At 35.2% G+C, this 21,642-nt stretch overlaps 1 protein-coding gene across 16 annotated transcripts in view; it reads left to right on the top strand.

Annotated features, from left to right (window-relative positions):
• LOC110110781 (E3 ubiquitin-protein ligase UPL6-like) overlaps positions 1-21,575 on the top strand; it is a 146,834-nt gene extending 125,259 nt beyond the window's left edge. For 14 of the 16 annotated variants that reach the window (XR_003702500.1, XR_003702505.1, XR_003702504.1 and 11 more), the window contains 4 exons: positions 20,358-20,454; positions 20,631-20,768; positions 21,112-21,189; positions 21,271-21,575. The gene's annotated coding sequence lies outside the window, so the exon portion shown is untranslated. Of the gene's footprint in view, positions 1-19,888; positions 20,194-20,357; positions 20,455-20,630; positions 20,769-21,111; positions 21,194-21,270 lie in introns of all 16 variants that reach the window. The other 2 variants (XR_003702506.1, XR_003702497.1) reach the window with 2 other exon arrangements.
• The last annotated feature ends 67 nt before the right edge of the window (positions 21,576-21,642 follow it).

The following is a 21,642-nucleotide window of genomic DNA, read 5'->3' as shown; positions in this document are numbered from 1 at the left end:
TTCTCTTTGTGCCTTGCTCTAATTTGCTTGCATCATAAGTCTAGATTGCTTAACCTCATTAGTCCCCTCATATGTTATACAAAGTCTATCCCATATGTCCATTCCACTCTTGTATGTAGAAACCCGCATGTAATCTTTTGATTTAAGTGCACAAAAGAAACTGTTCAAGCATTTGGTGTTTAGTTGTGCTAAGTCACGTTCTTCTATTGTCCAGTCCACAAAAGGTATTTCAACTCTAACTCCGTCAACTGGTCTAGTTGGTTTTGTATACCTTTCATGAACTAAGATCCACATACGATAATTAAGTGACTGTAAAAATGTAGACATGCATATTTTCTAAAAATCAAAAGGAATATTGTCGAACAATGGAGGTCTAGTTATATAGTAACCCTCATGTGTATTTCGATTTCCAAATGTGGCCATCTACGTTAATAAAAAAGTAGTTTAAACTTATAATTTTGAAACAAAGCTCTGATACCATTTGTTGAAACCTGTTCACTATGAATTAGGTTGTTAAACCTAAGTTTATGTCCCAGCGGGTAACCAAGAGGGGGGGGGGGGGGGGGGGGGGGTGAATTGATATTTAAAAATTTTTACCCTCTTTTAAAATTTAAAACCGAGAATTTAATTTTAATGAATTTTATGGAAAAAGTTTTTCAACCACAAGTTAGAAACATTAAAACAAAAATAAAAACAGCGGAAAAATAGAAGACATGAAATTTATAGTGGTTCGGTCAAACACGACCTACATCCACTCTCCGGAGGCACCCTCCGAGTATTGCACTAATACCACTAGTGACTCTCCTTTTGCACCCACAGCAAGGCGGAGAAGCCTTTATAAAACTCTCTTCCACCACTAACCGGTGCGGCAGAGAACCATCGTCCTTTTACACTCTTCCCAGTGTTGGCAGAGAACCATTCGTCCTTTCACACTCTTCCAGTATAGGCAGAGAATCCTTCGTCCTTTCACACTCTCCTAGTGTGGGCAGAGAACCCTTCGGCTGTTCACACTCTCCTAGTATGGCAGAGAACCCTTCGGCTGTTCACACTCTCCAAGTGTTGGCAGAGAATCGGATCTCCTTAATAGATCTTCTTCACAAGAAATCTAGAAGGAAGAGAGAAAAGAGTGAAGTAATAAAAAACCAAAAGTAGAGACTTTTACCTTTGAGTACCAAGTGAAACCTTCACGCTCAGTAGTAAGAATTCTTCTTCAAACACTCTCTCACACTCACTCCTTGACTCTCCTTTCAATTGGCACGAAGATCAGTAGGCAAAAAGATTAAGTGACAGTTTATATTGGACTTTATATAGGAAAGACACAAAAAATCGTCCAAAAATTGCTAAAATTTAAGTATGTCAGCAGTGGATCGTCCTGTACGATTGTGGATCGTCCCGGACGATGTTAATTAATTCAGTTTGAAACGAACCCAATGTATATTGGTACGAACTGACTTCGTACACATTAATCGTCCCGTACGAACCAGGTTCGTCCGGTACGAACGGTTATACCATAGGTCGATTCTGAAAACTGCAGGAAGTTGCCAATTTTTTTTTGAGTCGGTTCGCTTCGTCCTGGGACGAATATGCGTTCGTCTGGACGAAATTTTACAGAGGCCATTTTATCCTGGCACAGATATGGATTTCGTCTAAACGAAAATTTTCCAGAGGACATTTCGTCCTGGGACGAATTGGAGTTCGTCTGGATTAACTTTTTCCAGAGAGCATTTCGTCCTGGCACGAATATAAATTTTGTCTGAACGAAAATTTTCCATAAGACATTTCGTCCTGGGATGAATTGGATTTCGTTTGGACGAAATTTTTTCAGAGAGCATTTCGTCCTGGCACGAATATAAATTTCGTATGAACGAAAATTTTCCAAAGGAGATTTCGTCCTGGACGATCAGGACTTAGAAAAATTTTCATCGCTTCCTGTTCGTTCCATTGCTCTTCTGAGGAGATAACTGACTTGATCATCCCGTACGAATTATATTCGTCCCGTACGATCCGTATAAATTTTTAAAGATCTCCTCAAGTGTGTGTGTGTTTATTAACTCAATTATAGTCACTCCCTCTCAAACATAATTCAAAGAAAAGTACAAGCTTCAATTTACAAAATATCTCATGCTGAATTTGATTTGAAGTCTTCAATACTATGGAGTTTGATTTTCCTGAAAGTGTTAGTTCACATAAGAGCAAAAACAAATCTTCCAAAAAGTGTTAGGAGATATCAACACATAAAACAATAATATTTGAAATCATTAAAACTATATAAGTTGCAAGAATGTAGAACATGCAAATAGCAACTCTCTTAACACTCTCTCCATACCGCCGGCCCCTCTTTGGCTCCACTCCATTAAGCCTCCATTAATGCCTGAATTGCATTCAATTTGGATTTCAATTTCAAAAGTTTTCCCTCCCAATTTATTCAAAATCTGATCTTAATTTTAGAATTTTGATTAAACCACATCACCCCCATCCTAACCTAACTTCTACCAAAACCTTAGCCTCCTCTCCTCCTCTCCTAGTCGCCCCTCAATTCTCCATGTGTGGCGGAACCCGAATGGAACTTTGGATTTGTGTATGACGATCGAGATCATGTTGACATCCTCTAATCGCCATTCTTTGACGTGGGCTTTGATTTCGACGACACCGTTGAAGAATACATCAATCGTATCCAATACACCTTAGTTGACGTGATCGACGAGCAAAGGTCAAAGGGACGTTGAATCATCTTTGGACGACCATCTTCCTCCACCACTCCAGCACCTTTCCAAGAATGACGATCCTAGGTTCCTTCTTCCGTCGGAGTGACCTCATTCTATTGTGGAGAGCTCTTCTTTTCCGCTAAAGCCTAGACTTTATTTGAGAGTATGGCTCCAAAGTGAAAAGCTCCCTATTTATAATCGTGATTTTTGTTTGCCATATAGTTTTACACATTCTCCTTGCATTTCTTGAACTTGTTTGTCGTTATCCGACGCTTCTTCTTGTTTTGCCTAAGCAAGTAAGACTAAGAATCCATGATCATTACCGTTGTCTATAAGTTATGAACTTTTATGTTGGGAATACTTTGTTAAATTCTCTCTTAATTTCTTAAGTAATCCTATCGTTTTACATCAATCAGCATATATGATAACAAAACCTTCCCCTCCTTCTAAGTACCATAACCGCCCGTAATTCCCTCCACCTAATACGTAACCTCCCACCAGAACATTAAAGAACGAAGAAAATTAAAATTTTTAGTTTTTACTCTGATGTTCACTAGTTTTATAGCTCCAAGGTCGTAGCCTACAAAGAATAAAAAATGGATAATTTCACATATGTCTCAATTAAAAAAAACAAGTTCAGTTTTATTATCTCTACAAAACAGTAGGAATACTTTAGTTTTTAATTTTCAACAAAAATATGGTGGAAAAAGATATTGTGCCAATTCACGGTCGCTAATATTCACGGAACGTGTGCATAACAAGGACAATAGAGAATTGGGATTATATTTATGGCTTCACACATACTTCTGGGTCTTGCAAATGCGAGTGTTGTATCTGGGATGATGGACAAGCCAAGAAGGGGGGAAGCAGCGACACTTTAGCTTGGAGCAGTTTTGTGGGAAGCATGTATCTGGAGAAACAACAGAGGGACATAATGGGAAAATTGCTACATGAGGTAAACATTTGATAGTAACAGGGAACAAAACTAGGAAGCAGCGGGAGGTATAGTGATGCAATCAAAAATAAAGGACCCTATATTTTTTGATCACAAAAAGAGAGAGACAGACTTCTACCTGACGAAAATGACTAAAGATGAGGAAGAGGGACGAACAAACTCTTACATTTCAAATTAAAGAAATAAAAAGAAATTAAAACACAAACTCGACTCGATCTCAAAGACACCCATAATGTTGCTTTGCACTTAGAGAAGAGGGATATAGGTGAGTGGCACTGCTCGGAGAGAAGAAAGAGGTTAGAATGCCCGAGAAGAAAGGTTTGGAGAGCCGCAGGTATTTCCGGTAGGGATGAGAAAGAAGGTGGGAAAGAGCCCGCAGGATTTCCCAAGCAAACCTGCAGTTATAACTTTTCCATAAAATCACATTTCATAACAATCATTTTCCAAACATAAACAACCCCATATATATATGTATAAAGGGAATACAATAGAGACACACTACATTAACTAACACAAGAAACAATAGCACCATAAACATAGAAATCCTTCCCCATGCTCACGGAAATCAACCCAAACAAGAACCGAAGCAACCACCGTGGGAAACAAGGAGGCCGCACGAAACAAGGGGCCATGGCCCTCGGGAAAGAGCCCAGGCACGGGAAAAACCAGCGGCCAGCCGAATCCAAGAGGCAAAGCACAAAAAATAATAAGCCATGGAGAAACCAAGGAGTTACCTCATGGAAACAAGCGAATTTCTTGGAATTCCAAAGGCCGGTTTGGAATTCCAAAAGACAAACATGAATACAAACTAAAAAGCATAAAAAGTAAGATAATAAATGAATTAAAATGTTAGCTAATAATGAGCAAACCCTTAGTTCAATAATATGAACTAAAGACCAGCTCTAAAATTTCAGCTCAATTTTTATTGAGCTAGTAGACTCAGTGAAGTCAAAATCTAATATTTTTGACATGAGTTGACCCCCCCCCCCCTTTGTCCATCATGATTCTCCATTCTTGAAAAACTTCGATCTCCTGATGATTAGCTTTGTTTCCTTTCGAGGAGGTGAAGAGATGGTGCTCAATTCATTGATCAAATCTCATAACTTGTGCATGATCCCATCCTCGTTCTTTCAGAAATTGATCTTATAAACGCTGCTTTTCTTTGAAGTACCTTTCTGTACGAAATGTGCATCAAGATTGATGCTTGTTACAGCTCATACTCCAAAGGATGTGTTGAACTTTTGTCGGATCCACCTATCATAGAATCTTCAATTTCATCGGACTTGTTTTCTTTAATTTTTTTGTCGTTTTTTTTGCTTTTTTGACAGACTCAAAATTTCAACTCAAAACTTAGACTCACAAAGACTCAATAGACTCTAAAAAAAACTTGACTCGACACAACTTGACAAACTCACAAACTCTGACTTGACAACAAACTTGACAACCAAAATAAATTTGACAAACTACAACTTGACAAACTACAAACCTAGGACTTCCAACTTTGCTCTGATACCAAATGATGTAATAAAAATATATATATGGGACCCTATATTTTTTGATCACAAAAGGAGAGACAGCTAATTCTACCGACGAAAATGACTAAAGATGAGGAAGAGGGTACGAACAACTCTTACATTTCAAAATTAAAGAAATAAAAAGAAATTAAAACACACAAACTCGACTCTGATCTCAAAGACACCCTAAAGTTTTTTGATGCACTTAGAGAAGAGGATACGGTGGAGTGGCACTTGCGGAAGACGAGATGGTTATGAAGCCCGAGAAGAAAGGTTGGAAAGAGCCTGCATGGATTTCTTCGAGAGGGGATGAGAAAGAAGGTGGAAAGAGCCCCAGGATTTCCAAAGCAAACCGCAGTTATTAACTTTTCCAAAAATCATTCATAACATTATATTTCAAAACATAACACATCCCCACATAATATATGTATGAAAAGGGAATACAAAAAGACACATTACATTAACTAACACAAGAAACAAAAGCACCATAAGCATGAAATCCTTTCCCCAATGCTCACGGAAATCAACCCAAACCAAGAACCGAAGCAACCACCGCGGGAACAAGGAGGCCGCACGAAACCAAGGGGCCACTGGCCTCGGGAAAAGAGTCCCAGTCAAGGTAAAACCAGCGGCCAGCCGAATTCCAAGAGGTCAAAGCACAAAAAAATAATAAGCCATGGAGGAAACCAAGAGATTTACCTCATGGAAAAAGCGAAATTCTTGGAATTCCAAAGGCCGGTTTTGGATTCCAAGAGACAAACATGAATACAAACATAAAAAAACATAAAAAGTAAGATAATAAAATGAACTAAAATGTTAGCTAATAATGAGCTAACCCTTAGTTCAATAAGTTGAAACTAAAGACCAGCTCATAAATGAGCTAAAATTATCAGCTCAATTTTGAATTGAGCTAGTAGATCAAGGAAGCCAAAAATCTAATTATTTTTGACATGAGTTGACCCCCCTTTGTCTACATTCATATAGTCATGGAAATTCCACTTCAGTTTCTGCCCGTTTTTGCTGCTTCTATTCTTCTATCAATGTGCTAAGCCATTTAAATATTTTCACAGCTATTTTTATGGAAGTATAGGTTCATGCTTCATTTTAGTTGTTCACACACACAAACACACACACACACACACATACACACACACAACACAATATATATATATATATTTATATATATATAATATTATTATATTATATATATATATATTATATAATATTATATATATATATATATATATTCGTTATTCGCTACTTGCACATCTCAAGTAATTATTTTACTCAGACTGATATTTTGGATCTCTTTTTAGCTGTCAACTCTTGAATTGAGATCATTCTTATCTTTTGAGATGGCTGTTTGCCTAATGAGCATTAATATCTCATTTGCATGACTTTAATGTGATTGAGTGTTTTGTTGTGCTTCTTCCGTTAAAATTGTTCCTCTGTGTGAAAATTCGCAGAAATATATCAATTTAATCTGTTTGATCATGGTTTGTTATCGCTGTTGCATCTCTCCGTGACTCATGCATTTTAAGTAGAAGAATATTCTTGTCTACATCTTTGTTCGTGAGCATGCTATTATGTACAAAATTTTGTTATGATCTTCTCTGCAATGCTTTTTGATGAAGATTAGTTTTTTTCGTATTTTGAGATGTTAAAAACATTTTATAACAAGATTGCCCCGGATGTATCTTTTCCGGAAGATGATTATTCTACTACGCGTTTATGTGTGTGAGAAGAGGGCCAAAAAGCTTGTGCTTGTCTTCTTTGAAGACAATCACCATAACAGGTTGGTTTTGTTTGCTTCACTTCAAATTAGCATTCAATCTTGGACGCTGAGTTTTTGGAGCTTTACATTACCTAGTGGACTTATTATTGAGTTTACTGTCTTCTAATGGTTAACACCAAATGTTACTTATTATAGAAAATAACACTTATTCGATTTACTATACTATAAAACCACGCTAGTCTTGAGACGCACAATATTAAACTTTGAAGTATCCTTTCTAAATGATTTGATAAACTCTAAATGATTTGGATGTATAATGTGTCACATACTCAGTTAGTAATGTTAATTTCGTAAATAAGAAGATTCAATGTTGTATAAGTTAATCTCTCTATTAGAACTAAGATTTCTTTTCTTAAAATTTACGTTATGAAATGCTTTTAAAATTGACTTGACTGTTTTTTGAATGCTGTGGAATTTTTTAAAATATGGGCTTGTACTAGCAATGGTAAGTGTATCTAACATGTAGTCGCATTATAGAATAGGATACATACTTCAAAGTTATTTATCGAAAATTTGACTTCACTATCTTTTTGAAATCTTTTTTTAATTAAAATATATCAAAATGTAGAATAATTCAAATCCAACAACTGATGGATTTGCTCTAAAACAAGCTTCCAGAAAATTTACATCGTTCAATACTCAATTCATGTACTTTTGTTAAAGTGTTTATGGATTAATTTCAGGATTAAATTTCACAAAAAAAGCTATCAAATAAGTATTAAATGAGCATTTAGCAAGATCTTATGAAGAAATTTATTAGCAAAGAGCATGTTCATGAATAGAAGCTTAGCTTCTCTATATTTGGGCTTGTTCGAATAAGCCGAGCTTCATTAACTGTACTCAAATTTTGTTTAATTATTCAACTAAAAGTTATTATATGGGTACAAGTTGAGTTTTTTCTTTTGATTAGATGCCTAATAAGTCCTAGAAAAATAAAGTGATGTATTTCTTTGTTTTTTTGATAAGAATGCTTTTATTTTGACAGTTTGTAGATTTTTCTACCATGATATCTCGAAGTTGCCATTGCAAATACAATTTTTCAGTAAGCAAATTAAAATTTCAAAATTTGATAATTTATTAACTAGTTGAGATGCTAATATGCTGAGATAAGCTTTTTAAAGATTTTGATGTACTTAGATTAAAAAAGTAGACAATATCTTATTTAAAGATGAAAATGTTACTATTAAAAGTTATTTATAGATTTCAGAGAATTATTTTTTGGAAGAATAATAAATAGCATAATGATGTATTTTATAAGATTGATTCAACAAAAGTGAAATCGTGTTGACTTTGAACAAGCTGAATAAAAGTAAAGCTTTATTTACAAATAAGGCACCTATTGTAATTTGGATTGTTATGAGTGATCTTGTCGTGATTTGGTTAATGAATCTTTCAATAATTTTTTGAAGACTAGAGGGTGCCAAATAATTAGTGAAGAAGCATTTTTGCTTCAACATTTAAGAACAGAAGAGTATTATGATTATGATAGTTATAGTATAATCAAATTTATGAGTCATACAATTGTGTTATGGAACATAGACAATATAATTACATCGATACTAGAGAGTCAATGTGGCTTTCTGCCAATAAGCCAATAATAGAGATGATATTTATGCCATGAAATTTAAAGGAATAATATAAAAAGTATCTTCATATGCTTTTATTGATATTGAGAATACGCTTAATTAAGTATTGCGACAACTGTTTGGTGCTCATTAAGAAAAATGTGTTTTAAGCCTATATCTTTTTTCTTTAGTGATGGATGTTCTTACTAGACATTCGCAGGAGGATGTAACCTGGTGTATGCCTTTTGCTAATGATATTCTTTTTGTTGATAAGATTATAGAGGGAGTTGATTGTAAACATGAATTAAGGAGGTCAACCTTAGAGCCTAAAGTTTTTTGCTTGAGTTGATTTAAAACCAAATACGTAGAGTGTAATTTTTGTTGTGATGGATCTAGTGGGGATTGTGATTTTGAGCAATCAAGTCATTAATAAGAGTACACATTTTAAATATCTCGGGTTTATTGTTTAAAGTGATGGTGAAATAGGTGGGGATATTATTAGTAAAATTCAAGTTAAATAGTTGAGGTGGAGGAATGCATCGGGCCTGTTGTGTGTTAGAAAAGTATACCTCAAACTTAAGGGAAAATCCTATAAGATGGTGGTGAGACGTGCAATGCTTTGGCGTAGAATGTTGGCCATTAAAAGAGAAGCATAAAGTAAAGCTAAGTGTTGTAGAGATGAGGATGCTCAAGTGGATGAGTGACTTCACTCTTAGAGATAAAATGCAAAACAAGTATGTATGTGGAAAGGTTGGAGTAGCTCTAGTGGCAGATAAGATTAGAGGTGTCGACTTGATGGTTTGGACACAAAATGTCGGCCTTCTGATGACACAATTAGCAGAGTAGATGTATTTAATTTGACCCATGTTAAGAAAGATAGAGGTAGACCTAAAAAGACTTGCTATAAATATTAGATATGATTTTTTTTTATTAAATTTAAATGAGAGTTTGATTTCTTAACGGCACAATGGAGAAAAAAGATTCATGTAGCCGACCCCACATAGTGGGATAAGGGCTTGATGTTGTTGTTGTATCGAATTCATATAATATATGTGGATCCATGCATTAATGGGAGATTGGAAAGTTAAATCTGAAATAATTTCAGATTTAATATGATTGAAGGATTTCCTAAAATAGATGTATGTTATTTAGGAATGAATTTAAAATTAAAATCCATTTGATCTTGGATTCGAAAACTTTCAAAATAAGATAGGAGCCAATTTAGGAAAGTAATGATGGTGAAATGAAATTGGAATTAAAGGATTAATTAATCAATCAATTTCGAAATTGATTAATTAATTAAATGAAAGAGGTTACAAAAAATAAGGTAATTAATGAGGATGGATTTGAAATTCTAATTAGATTCATTTGAATTTAAAATCTTTCCAAATTAATTGCAACTTAAATAAGGAAAGAGGGATTTTTTGAGGGAGGTGGGGGTAGGGAAGGAGGTGGCCGACAGTTTTGTGGAAGAGGAGGGGTTTATGGGAGAATCGCCAGGTGGAAAGTGGGGGATTTTTGTCGGCGGTCAAGAGAGAAGGAGAAAAGGATTTAGGGAAAGAAAGATACAACCGTGAGCCAAGACACATCATGCAGTTGACAGGTACTACATTGCCCTTCACCAAGGGACTTCAGGCCACGAGCCTGTACACATCCTGCGACTGGTGGAAGCTACGAATTGCTCCCACAACAATCTCACCCAAGGTTCTTCCCAAAGAACACAAGTGCAAACATAAAATTTTATTAATCATCCAACAGTTCATTACACAAGCAAGGGCCTCTATATATAGGCCTAAGAAACTAAAACAAGACACATATGCGCCGAGGGCTTACATAGGACGACCCTCTTAAATAAGAGTAAAAACGAAAAATTCATAATAAATATAAAAAAATTACAAATAACAAAATAAGATAAGGTGGAATGATCTCGGCCGTCGATCGTCGTCTCCTCCTTTGAAAATCTTCATGATCGCAACTCTAAATTGGTGTTCATTAAAGGAATTTGCCTAGAAAAAGTAGCTTTCTTTGTATGAAATAAAGTTTTGTTATTTTGAGTAACCATTTTTATCAGATAGGCCAAGAGTAGGTGGTTTATGGGTGTGGAGTACACTCATCTAAGAAATATAAAATGTAATTGCACTTCATCAACAACTGTAATGTTCCAAAAGCCCGTATTTTTGGGCATTTGGAAAGGGTTTCAACATGGTAGATAGAAAGGACTCCTTAATGTTAATCAATCCACCTCTTAGTAGGCTTGGTAGTTTGATATTGATACTCATTTCTATCCTTACATGCCCAAGAAATTGAGGGAGAACTAAATGGAATAAATCAACCTCATGGTCAAGCAATGTCTTTATCGCTTGTGCCAGTCCAAGGAAAGTTTAATTTACAGTGAGTATCTGGAGCAGTAGAGCAATTTATGTAAAGATTTTTTGGATCCTTGAAGATTAGAGATTAGGTTTATTCATACAACTGGTCATTGTATTTTGTTAAGCAACCGTGCTTGTTGTACTGACTTGGTTTTCTTATCTGACATGTGTAATTAGTTTATGTTTTAACTAAAAGTTTTTCATAATCTTGAAGTTCATGGCATTTTATCTTCATATTGAAACTCCATATCTAATATCATTTATGTTCAAAATTAAGGTTCTTCTAACCCTGACGCAAAAATTGAGTTTCATGTGTCCATAATCTGAGTATAAAATGTAAGATGTTAAAGCTTTAAAAGCATATCTGTTGAAATGAAAAATAATTAAACCGAATGTGTCTGTTTATACTTGGACATGGCCTTTACAATTTAGTTTATGGTACTTGTCATCAAAGGATGAGAACATAATAATTGATTGAATAAGTTTGATTATTCATACTCTTAGATGGTGCTTGTTAGAGTTGTATGTTTTTGCCCAACTCTAGCATGATGTAGTTATGCAATTATACAATTAATCTTACAATTGAGTTTGGTTTGAAAAAAATGTTTGAATTTTATTACAACTTTTCTCATATTCGTTTGTTTGTTTTGGTTTGGATTGTGCCTATAAAAATTTGAAATATTGAAAAAACAAGTAGCAATTTATAATCCAAAATCTTGACTAGAATTTTGATTATAAAATGGGCTCCAAGTGATTTTGGTTTGCCTTAATTTCTTGGCTAAATTTGTGACGCCTTGTATTGACCTCATGTGATTAAGCACGAAGTGTGTCAGCAGCGACAACTATTCAAACACATTTTGAACTAACTCCTATCGCAACTCTTACTAAGCATGATTGAGTGGGTAGAAGATTTATTTGTCCATATTATTAAAAAACACAACTTCTTTCATATTTATTACTACTGAAAGGCTACATAATTGAGTTTATCAAAATAAATTATGGAGCTTCTAATCAACATCATAGATAATTGATACATATGAGACATCTTTAACATACATTAGGCACTTCTTTGATACAACAAAATTGTACCACAAAATATTGAGATAAAGGATAAAACTTGATCACTTAACTATGATCCAACCTGCTTTTATCTCTCACATAAAACAACAAACATAGTAATGTTTGATGATCTATCAAGCTCAGTGTAATAAACATCAAAATAAAATATGATTTAATAATTGGTTTATGCCACAATCATAAGTAATAATTATTCCCAGTGAATGAAAATATAATTATTAAGTGTCTAATCATTCGATGTATTTTGCTACTGAAATGCTAGTTTCAATACTTGTTTTACTTTCACATTTCTATTCTTTTTTCTACCTATTATACTCTTTTTGATGTAGAACGAAAATGCAAAGATGAATTACTTTAAGGAATTTGCACACTTAATATTCCTAGAACAAATAATTATATCTTAATGGTGAATTTAAACGACGCAATAAAACACAACGAGCGGTAAGACAAGCTTAGGCCGAATCACACGCGTAAAAGTTAAGGTCAGAAAACAATCAAGTTAATTTAACGTTGCATACATGAATGGTTTCAACAATAAATCCCTATGCTAACAAGAAGATTAGTACTATGAAATGACCATCACACAGTTCTACTAAACACTAAGCTTTAGCGGAGAATAATTGGCATGATCGTCATAAATCACATTAAAAGTATAATTGATGAGTAAACTAAGGAGATAAGAGAATTGGAGGGGAGTTTACCCAAATAACCAGAAAATACGCAGTTTCCGCGGCTGTAGGAAGACTTGGGAGGAAGTAGGAGGCATTCAAGAACCCTTCCTGAAGGTGTGATCAGTGGTCTGGAATGTCCGGACAGTGTTTGAAGACCTTCTAGCGGGCTGGACAACAGGAAAACATGTGCAGATTTTCCTGGACATCAAACTACCCAGTGGGAAGTAGCTTGAACAGCTCCAATGTGGTCTAGATGGCTTCCCAAAGTGTGGACAGCAGGTTGCAAGTATTGGACAGCAGTCTGAAATTCCTAGCTGCCTTGAACAGCCTTCGAAAGTTTCTCCAATTGGTGGGACAACAAGAGAAAGGTGCGGAGCCCTCTGGACAGCAATCACAGCAGTTGGGACAGCAGCCTGGACTCGTGGAAGGCTCTGGACAACACCCATTAAGGGTCTGCCAGAATTCGGCCTGCTCCTGGTTCTGTTGGACACCTTGGACAGCAACCTGCGGCTTTCCTGGGTGCTGGTTAGCAAGGAAAATTGATGGAATAAGGAAAGGACAGCAGGTAGAAGTTTAGGGGGAGGTTGAGGACCCCGTGTAGAGAGTTTAGGGAAATCACGTTTGCATTAATTGGAAGAGAAATTTGAATTTTGACATTCCAAAACAATTCCAAATGTGGTTGGGAAGGGGCGGCTGTTAGGGGAATAAATGGGGAAGTTTAAATAGGAATTAGAGATTAGATTGATGACAGAAAAGGAATAAGGATAGGACTGGCCATAGAGAAGGATGGGAAAGCGTCTAGGTTCGATGTATGTGGTCCCCATGCAATCAATTTAATGATATGATTAAATCTGAATTAAATTCAGATTTTAGAGATTGAATTGGTTTCCAAAATAGGATTCATTAATATGAGATTAATTTGAAATTCAAATAAATTTGAATTCAAATCAAGAAGTTTTCATATTAATAGAAAGATATTTTAGGAAAGTAATTAAGAATTCAAAATCCATGAGGGATTTGGAGGGGATTAAATTTGAAATTTTGATTTCAAATTCAAAGTGGTGAGGGCTCAATGAGGAAACAACACAAACCAAGCCCAAGGAAGGGGGGGTCGACGACATGAAGAGGAGGGAGGGGATTTTGGTAAGTGTTTTATGAGTTTCCAAAACAAGCTTGGCCAACTAGGAGGGAAAATAATGAGTCCTCTAAATTGAATTTAGATTGGAATCAGAATTTGAAAACTTTCCTTAATTGGATTTTGCAAATAAGGAAAGTTTTTGAATTTTAAAATTTCCTACCTCCTTTCTTTTTTGCAAGAGCCAATTTAAGGAGTCATTATGACGATTGAAATCATCATGATGATTTGAGGTGTGGGTGGGGCCGACGGTCAAGAGAGAAGAGGCGGGTTTAGCTTTGGGTGGAGGCGGCTAGGAGCTAAGCCGGTGGGTGGGATGGTGGAAGGGGAATTTGGTGGGGATCAAGTGGTATTTTGGTGGCGGAATGAAAGTGGAGGGATGACCAGAAATCGGTGGGGAATAGACGGATATAGAATAGAAAACATAGACAAAGACCACGAGCCACGGACTCTTCCGGTGATTGGTGGGTATTGCGTTTGCTCACCTTGAGCTCTCTCTACCTTCTCTCTAGTGCACTCGCAATAAGAAGAAGACATAAAATTTCATTATTAAATCATCATCCAAAATACAAAACAACTAGCCTATAAATAGGCCTCATGAAAAGAAAAGAAATAAAAGACTAAAATGCCCTTCGGGCTACAACACTATATAAATAAATAACTCAAGATCATAGTCGTTGATCTCCGATGTCCTCATCACTTTTAAGTGTTATATAATGATTGTCTATGTTTGTTTCGTCCATAAGGTAGTGGCGTTTACTAGGTCTTTCGCCTTTGCTGGTGCAGGCCTATCCCCCACATATAACTTATTTAAACTTATTTAATATTCCCAATATCATTCATTTTTCTTAACCATCATAACATGCTGTTGTAGTCATTCATACATGAATATACTTGAATAAATTGAAATAAATGATAGGGTAAACCTAACAAATATAAATTGACAAGTATATAAAATTTTTATTATTTTCTATAGCATTGTTTAAGTATATCACCTCATTTTCCAGGACGGTCGGGTAATTTGGTTCACTTAAAGTACCGTGGCCTCTTTTACTTTTGTACAGTATTTCTACTAAACTTCCCCTCATTTAACAATAATCTTTTCTTAATTCTCTTTATTCCACCGTTTTTAGCTTTTTCCCGCCCTTCTTAATTGCTTTTAACAATTGCAGATCATTTCAAAAAATCTTTTAAAATACAAAAACAAATTTCAGCTAGTCTAACCATAACCCTATCTTTCTCCCTACTGATTTTTTTTTTTATAAATTATAAATTCTTGCCCAATTATATCAATGCAACTTTCAGCCATACAAACTTAGGAAATACTGATTTCTTCATACCACTTCAGAAATATGCATGCTGATATCTGAAGTATACATTTCAGATTTATGTAATAAAATTTCAGCAAATAATATTCCATTCCCTCTTTTGTTAACTACAGATTTTAGCCAATATTCATTTCAAAACACTATAGGCTGGATGTTGAAGTTTTTCTTACCTGCTTGAACTAGTACTAGGATCAAAAGTCTCCACAACAGCCTACAGGAGCAGCCCCAGCAAGCTCTCGTGGACCCCTCTGCTGCTCACTGCTAGCATTTGAACACTTTAGTGAGCATTTGAACACTAAATGATATAGAACAAAGTGACGAGAATGTATGAGGAATATAATAGGCAAGTGCAATAATTATATAATATTATAAGCCTAATGCTTTTTCCACTACAATCTTCCTAAGCTATCTCAGTCGTTTGGTGCAATTGATTTGTTGCATGCGGATATAAGTGGAATTGTCTGCTATGACTATTTAATTATTTTATGGAACTGAACTGTACAACACTCATTATTTGCTTAATATTAAGTTTAGTTATATCCATTTGATTAATCATAAGTTAAGAATAATTCAACTTAATTGTCTAAATTTAAATACTTAAAAAATATAGACTTCGAATAAAATAGATTTGATGCTTTATGGGTGCCTGATAAAATCAAATGTCGTGAGTCCTGGGGAAATTTTATGCCTAAATTATGCACTTACATTTAAAAAAATGGATATTATAGAGAGGCAGCAAGAGAGAGAGAGTGAGGAGGCCGATCATTAAGAGGGAATATTGGATTTTTGATTGATTTCCAATCAAAGCCAACTTAAATTAGTAAAGGGGTTCGAATTATTCTTTGATTGGAATTCAAATTGTATTGTGACTAGATTGAACGAGACTTTCCAAAAATAAGCTATGCGATTTAGGAAAGAATTGGAAGTTCAAACTTATTTGATTTTGAGTTCAAATCCTTCCCAAATTAGTAACCTATCAATTTAGAAAAGTAACAAATCTTAGAGAGGAATTGGGAGGGCTGGCGCCTAGGGCGTGGAGTGAGAGGCCGACAGCTATGGGGGTGGGGCTTGGGTTGGCCGGCAGTGAGAAGTCGTGGAGGAGGCCGGCGGTTTTGGGAAAAATAGCTTGGCCGTACGGTGGAAGGGAAGGAAAGGGAGGAGGAGAAGAAAGGATAGGGAAGAGAATAGCCGTGAACCCGGACACTTCCAAGGTTGGTGGGTGATCCTTTTCCCATTTCTAGGGATTTCTCTCCAAAGCTCTCAAGCTCTCACGAAAACACAGTTGCAAAAATTTCATTATTATTCATTCATTAACTTCAAAAGAAATATAAGGTGCTTATATATAGCCTAATACAATGACAAGGAACTAAAAGACCAAACCCCAGGGCTTACATATGACCAAACCCTTAAGTAAGGGTAAAACAAGAAATGCTAATAAAACTGATACATAAAACAAATAAATAAAATAAATCATGGGATGACTTAAAAATAGATTGGCACGATCGTGGTCGTAGATTGTCGGCCACGTCTCTGATATATTTTCGATGATCTGATGTCCCCATCAACATGTTTTAGATATCACTGGTATGTTGTTCAAAGTGATACTGAAATAGATGGGGTTATTATTAGTAGAACGACGGTTGAAGTGGAGAAATTAATTGGGCCTGTTGTGGGATATAAAAGTACCACTCAAAATTAAGGAGAAATTCGATAAGATTATGGTGAGACTTGCAATGCTTTATGATGCAAAATGTTGGCAATTAAAAGAGAAGTATAAAATTAAGTTAAGTATTGCAGAGATGAGAATGTTTATGTGGACGAGTGACTTCACTCTTAGGGATAGAATGTTAAACGAGTATATATGTGAAAAGATTGGAGTAGCTCCACTGATAGATAAGATTAAAGAGAGTTTTCTTAGATGGTTTGGTCACATAAAGCATTAGCCTTTCGACGACCCGGTTGGGAGAATAGATGTATTATATTTATTAAGAAATGTATGGTAGACCTAAAAAGATTTGGTTAGAAAGTATTAAAAATGACCTTTTTTATTATATGTGAGTATCTGACTCTTAACATAACATAATAGAGAAAAAGATTCATGTAGGCAAATCCACGTAGTGAGATAAATGTTTGATGTTGATGTTGTTGTACCCTCTAAGTCAACCAACTAATGTGAACTTATTTGACCACTGATTTAAACAAAATGGGTTGAATCAGACAATAAATTGTTTTTTTTTTTTAAATAAAAACCCCATGGAGGCTTATGCGTTGATTAAAATAGGAAATTACAGGTCCTTAAAGAACCTTTAGCTCTCTAAAAATACAGCTTTTGAAATAAAACATACGAGCCAAAGTTCTATCTATTACACAGTTAAACAACATAAAGAATATGAAACAAATTAATATGGAGAAATGACGGTAGGCTTCAAAGGAAGCAGGAAATCCATCATACCAGCCAAGCAGCTTGAAGATGAACGAACTAAACCTGCAAGAAACAACCAAAATAACCAACACAAGCAAAACAAACCACCCCATTACCAATAACCTCACGACCAAAAGGACAACAAACCCAAAAACCAACAACCGACCAAAAGATCCAACATCAACAAAATACAACCAGCAAAGACATAAGGAAAGATAAACAAAGACAAAGAACACCCCAGCCTCAAAATTCCAATGCCAAATTTGCAACAAGGACCAACAACCACAAATAGGAAAACAAAAACCAATTAGTGCTTTTTAGATTTCCTATCATGTCTTTTGCTACGACCAATAGAAAAACCTTTCTTATTGGAACACCCAACATTCAAACTATACAATTCATGAAACGCATCCACGGATCACCAAAACCATCTCCAACATCCCCGCAAGGAGCGGAGGCTTACTCATCAAGCCAATCCAAATGATCTACACTAGAATCTTTCATGTTGAAATGTGCTTTTAAAGCATCCTTAAGAAATAATTGAGATTGACACATCAAAGACATTACGATCCACCAAATTAGGATAACCACCCACATAGGGAGAAGTCACATTGGAAGGGCCGAAGCAGGCACATCCAAAGGCCTAACAGAGCATCAAGAAACATAGTTTTCACCATCAGAAACATCATCCACACCATCAACATTATAGGACAGAATGGGAGTAGCACATTGGTTAACCCCACAATTATTAAAAACCAGAACCTCATCATCTCCATTTCTTACAACAACCAAAGGCAAACTATGATTCAAAGGAGCATCATCCGCCACAACAGCCTCCCCCAAATTAAAAACACCAGAACGAATAACCACATCCTCAGTAGTATCAATACAATTATCCCTGCCAATCACCAAAGCCGACGTAAGAGAAACATTTAAATTATTTAGCACTCCCAACGGTGGCAAAACTACCCTCCCGGCCTCCACAACAATAGAATCACCAATATCCACCTGTTCCGATTCAAAAAACCGGATGAAGCAAATTACCCACATTCTCTTGAAAGGTTGATTCGCCATTATGGGCAGGAGATAACATTGGAGGAATATCCATAGCATTAGTGATTACACGTTTAGCCTCCGCTCCCGTCCCCACAGACATTGAATTGTGGTGTTCTGTAGGCATCTTTGGATTTGTGCTAAAAAAAAAAAATTGTGCTTTACCCAAAAGGATTTCTATGAGCCCAACAAATCCTTCACAAGTTTAATGTGGTGTTATTGATGGACAATAATGGAGGACGATGTGGAGGTTGCTGGTAGTGTTTGGATTAAATGTTAATGTTAATATTAATATTAATGATATTTGTATTATTAATATCATTATTTTTACTCCATATGATTTTGAGGTCAGCATCCCCAATTTAAATTGTGCTGAATTTTGTATTCTTTCGTTTTGGAATTCCTCAATGGTGATTAGAACATACCTAACACAAAGTTCATGTTTTTTCTTTGTTTCTGACATTGTTTCTATCATGCGAGTCCTTACTCATGATTTCTTAACTGAAAGTATCAAATTTTGTTTTATTCATGCTTTGTAAATAAATGCTGGGAGTAGATGTGATATTTTTGATCATATTGCTCCCTTTTTCTTGCCAATTTTTTCAACTTACAAGTTTGCATGTTTTATTGAATGTGAATGTTTAAACTTTCATATGACATGGAACAACATTTTTACTAGTTAGATCTTGACTTAAATAACATGTTAACTTTTTTGAATTTGCTTTTCCATATTATTTTGAAATGCTTGCAAGATTATAAGAAGCTGAACCAACTAAGAAGTTTTCAGACATTCAACCATGCATGTCCAACTCAGTATGAATGTGTACACCTGTTTATGTGTAATAACCATTTGCTTGGTCAATACGATTGTTATTTCAAGTGGCGACCATCGTATAGTCTGTTATTGTGTTCCCTTGTATTTCTGAATTTAAACCCTTTGTTTGTAGAAAATATCATATATATTTTTCTGAAGATTATTGTCTAGTGAAAATGTTTGTTGCCTTCCTGCTTTATTCTCCAATTTTTTGCTCAACTTTTTTTTGTTCTTACCTTGATTTCCTATTGTACATTCCACTTTTGGTTTATTTTGCTTTATTGAGGGTATTTTGATGATGATATGAGCGTGAATGAGGGAACTAACGAATTTTTTGATACAAATCTTGAAAGACATAAAAGATGCAATGAATTCACATTTTTTTTTCAACTTTTGGTATGCTACTTCATAATTGCTAAAATAGTGTCATTTCTTCTTGTAAAGTTCATCAAATATTTAGTACTTGTTATTTGATTGTTGAACAGGTAAATGCATTGTTTAAGGATACATCACTTAGTCGTCATAGATATGAAAGTGCTCCATCTGATGAAGCGGTTGAAGCCATTGGTTCTATTTGTGCTTTCCTGCATGTGAAATTCAATACATTGCCTTCTGAACGTATCTTGACTTTGCTTGCTTATGGAACTGATCTTGTTCTTATAATCTGGAGTTTTATTAAGTATTGTCAAGAAAATAAAACATGGCCACTTTTTACAAAACTTACTGCATATATTCTTGATGTTTCTTCACGCTGGCTATTATCTTTGGCTGTTTTCTGTCCCGTGTATAAGTAAGTATTCTTGTTTCTCAATAATGTTTTTCTTCACAAGCGTAACATCTTTAGAAATCTAATCTGTTTAGGTATTGTGTATGCTCTCAGAGCCATCCCTTCTTATGTTTTATGGAAAGGGTATTAAGTCTGTCTGTTAAACATTTAATCTTAAGCTCATTCAGGTATATGCTGACAATCATGGACAATGAGGAATTCTTTGAGCAGGAAAGACCAATATCCTTGAGTGATACTAGGCTCTTAGTTATCATATGAAAACAGGTATGGTATACATTGCAAAATTAATCCATCACTTATTTTGTGTGTGTTTGACATTTTTCTTTTTAATGTGAATTATTATCAATAGCCTAGTTTTCTGCAATACAATCAAAAACAAATTACAAAGCTAACATATCTTTGGTTTTTTTCAATTATGCTTCTGCAATCTTCTTATGCAGGCTTCATGGCAAGTGTTTTGGGTGGTACCTGCTACTATGTCTTCTCTGAAACTTGGAACTGATTTCTTTGCCAATAAGTTCTCAGTTGAAACAATATGAACTAGAGCTCGTGCTATGATATCTGAACTCTTGAACCATGTATATCTTCAGAATGCTCAGCTATTTTCTCTTGTTAATTGAGAATTAGATAGTTGTGATGAAGTTTTTTTTTGCATTTTTTTCTGAATCATAACTACTTCAGTTTCTTGCCTATGTTGTATCACTGAATCATTTTAAGTTTTTCAATATCTAAGTGATACAAATCATGTCAAATGAATCATATCTATTTATTACTCAGCAGCCACTTTGAATGCTATGATGCTTTTTTGCTAGCTCTTGCATGTAGTGGCTTTGTGAAGCTCTTTGTCTGCTTATCTTGTTAATGAAGCAAATCTCAATGTTACAAAATGCTTATTTACTTTTTTGTTGTTTTTTTCTACAGTTGCAAGATTGGAACAATAGAAGGTCGTTCACCTCAGCTAGTGATTTTCATGCTTTTGAAGCAAGCAGTGAAGCTTTTGTAGGTCATGCAAAATTGATTATTGATAATACCTTTTCTTTGCTTAAATATTTGTTTCTCACAGTGGTGATTTTTATGCAGGCGCTAACTGAAAATAGTAGAGCATCCGAGTTACTAAAACAGGTTCCGTTTTAGGTACCATTTACAAGCAGGGTTAAAATATTCAATGTGAGAACAACCACTCCACACCTTCCCAAACATGCCCGCACACGCATAAGTGATGTCATCTCTAGGGCCACTTGAACTTATAATTTTATTACGAATAGTCCAATTGATCTTTTTTATAAGATGGACTTATTGATGGGGACATCTATGCATGGAAAGCTTATCATAGAAGGGGCCGTAGATCGACGGCCACATTTGAGTCGTTATATTATTAGTTGTTATGTGTGTTGTATGTGATTTAATTTAGTTTGTGAACTTTTCCTTAATGTTATGTTATAAGCCCAAGGA

This window comes from Dendrobium catenatum, unplaced genomic scaffold (genome assembly GCF_001605985.2).
Source record: "Dendrobium catenatum unplaced genomic scaffold, ASM160598v2 fragScaff_scaffold_1369, whole genome shotgun sequence".
Taxonomy (NCBI): Eukaryota; Viridiplantae; Streptophyta; class Magnoliopsida; order Asparagales; family Orchidaceae; genus Dendrobium; species Dendrobium catenatum.
The sequence above is the reverse complement of the archived record's forward strand: the minus strand, read 5'-3'. Positions and strand labels throughout refer to the sequence as shown.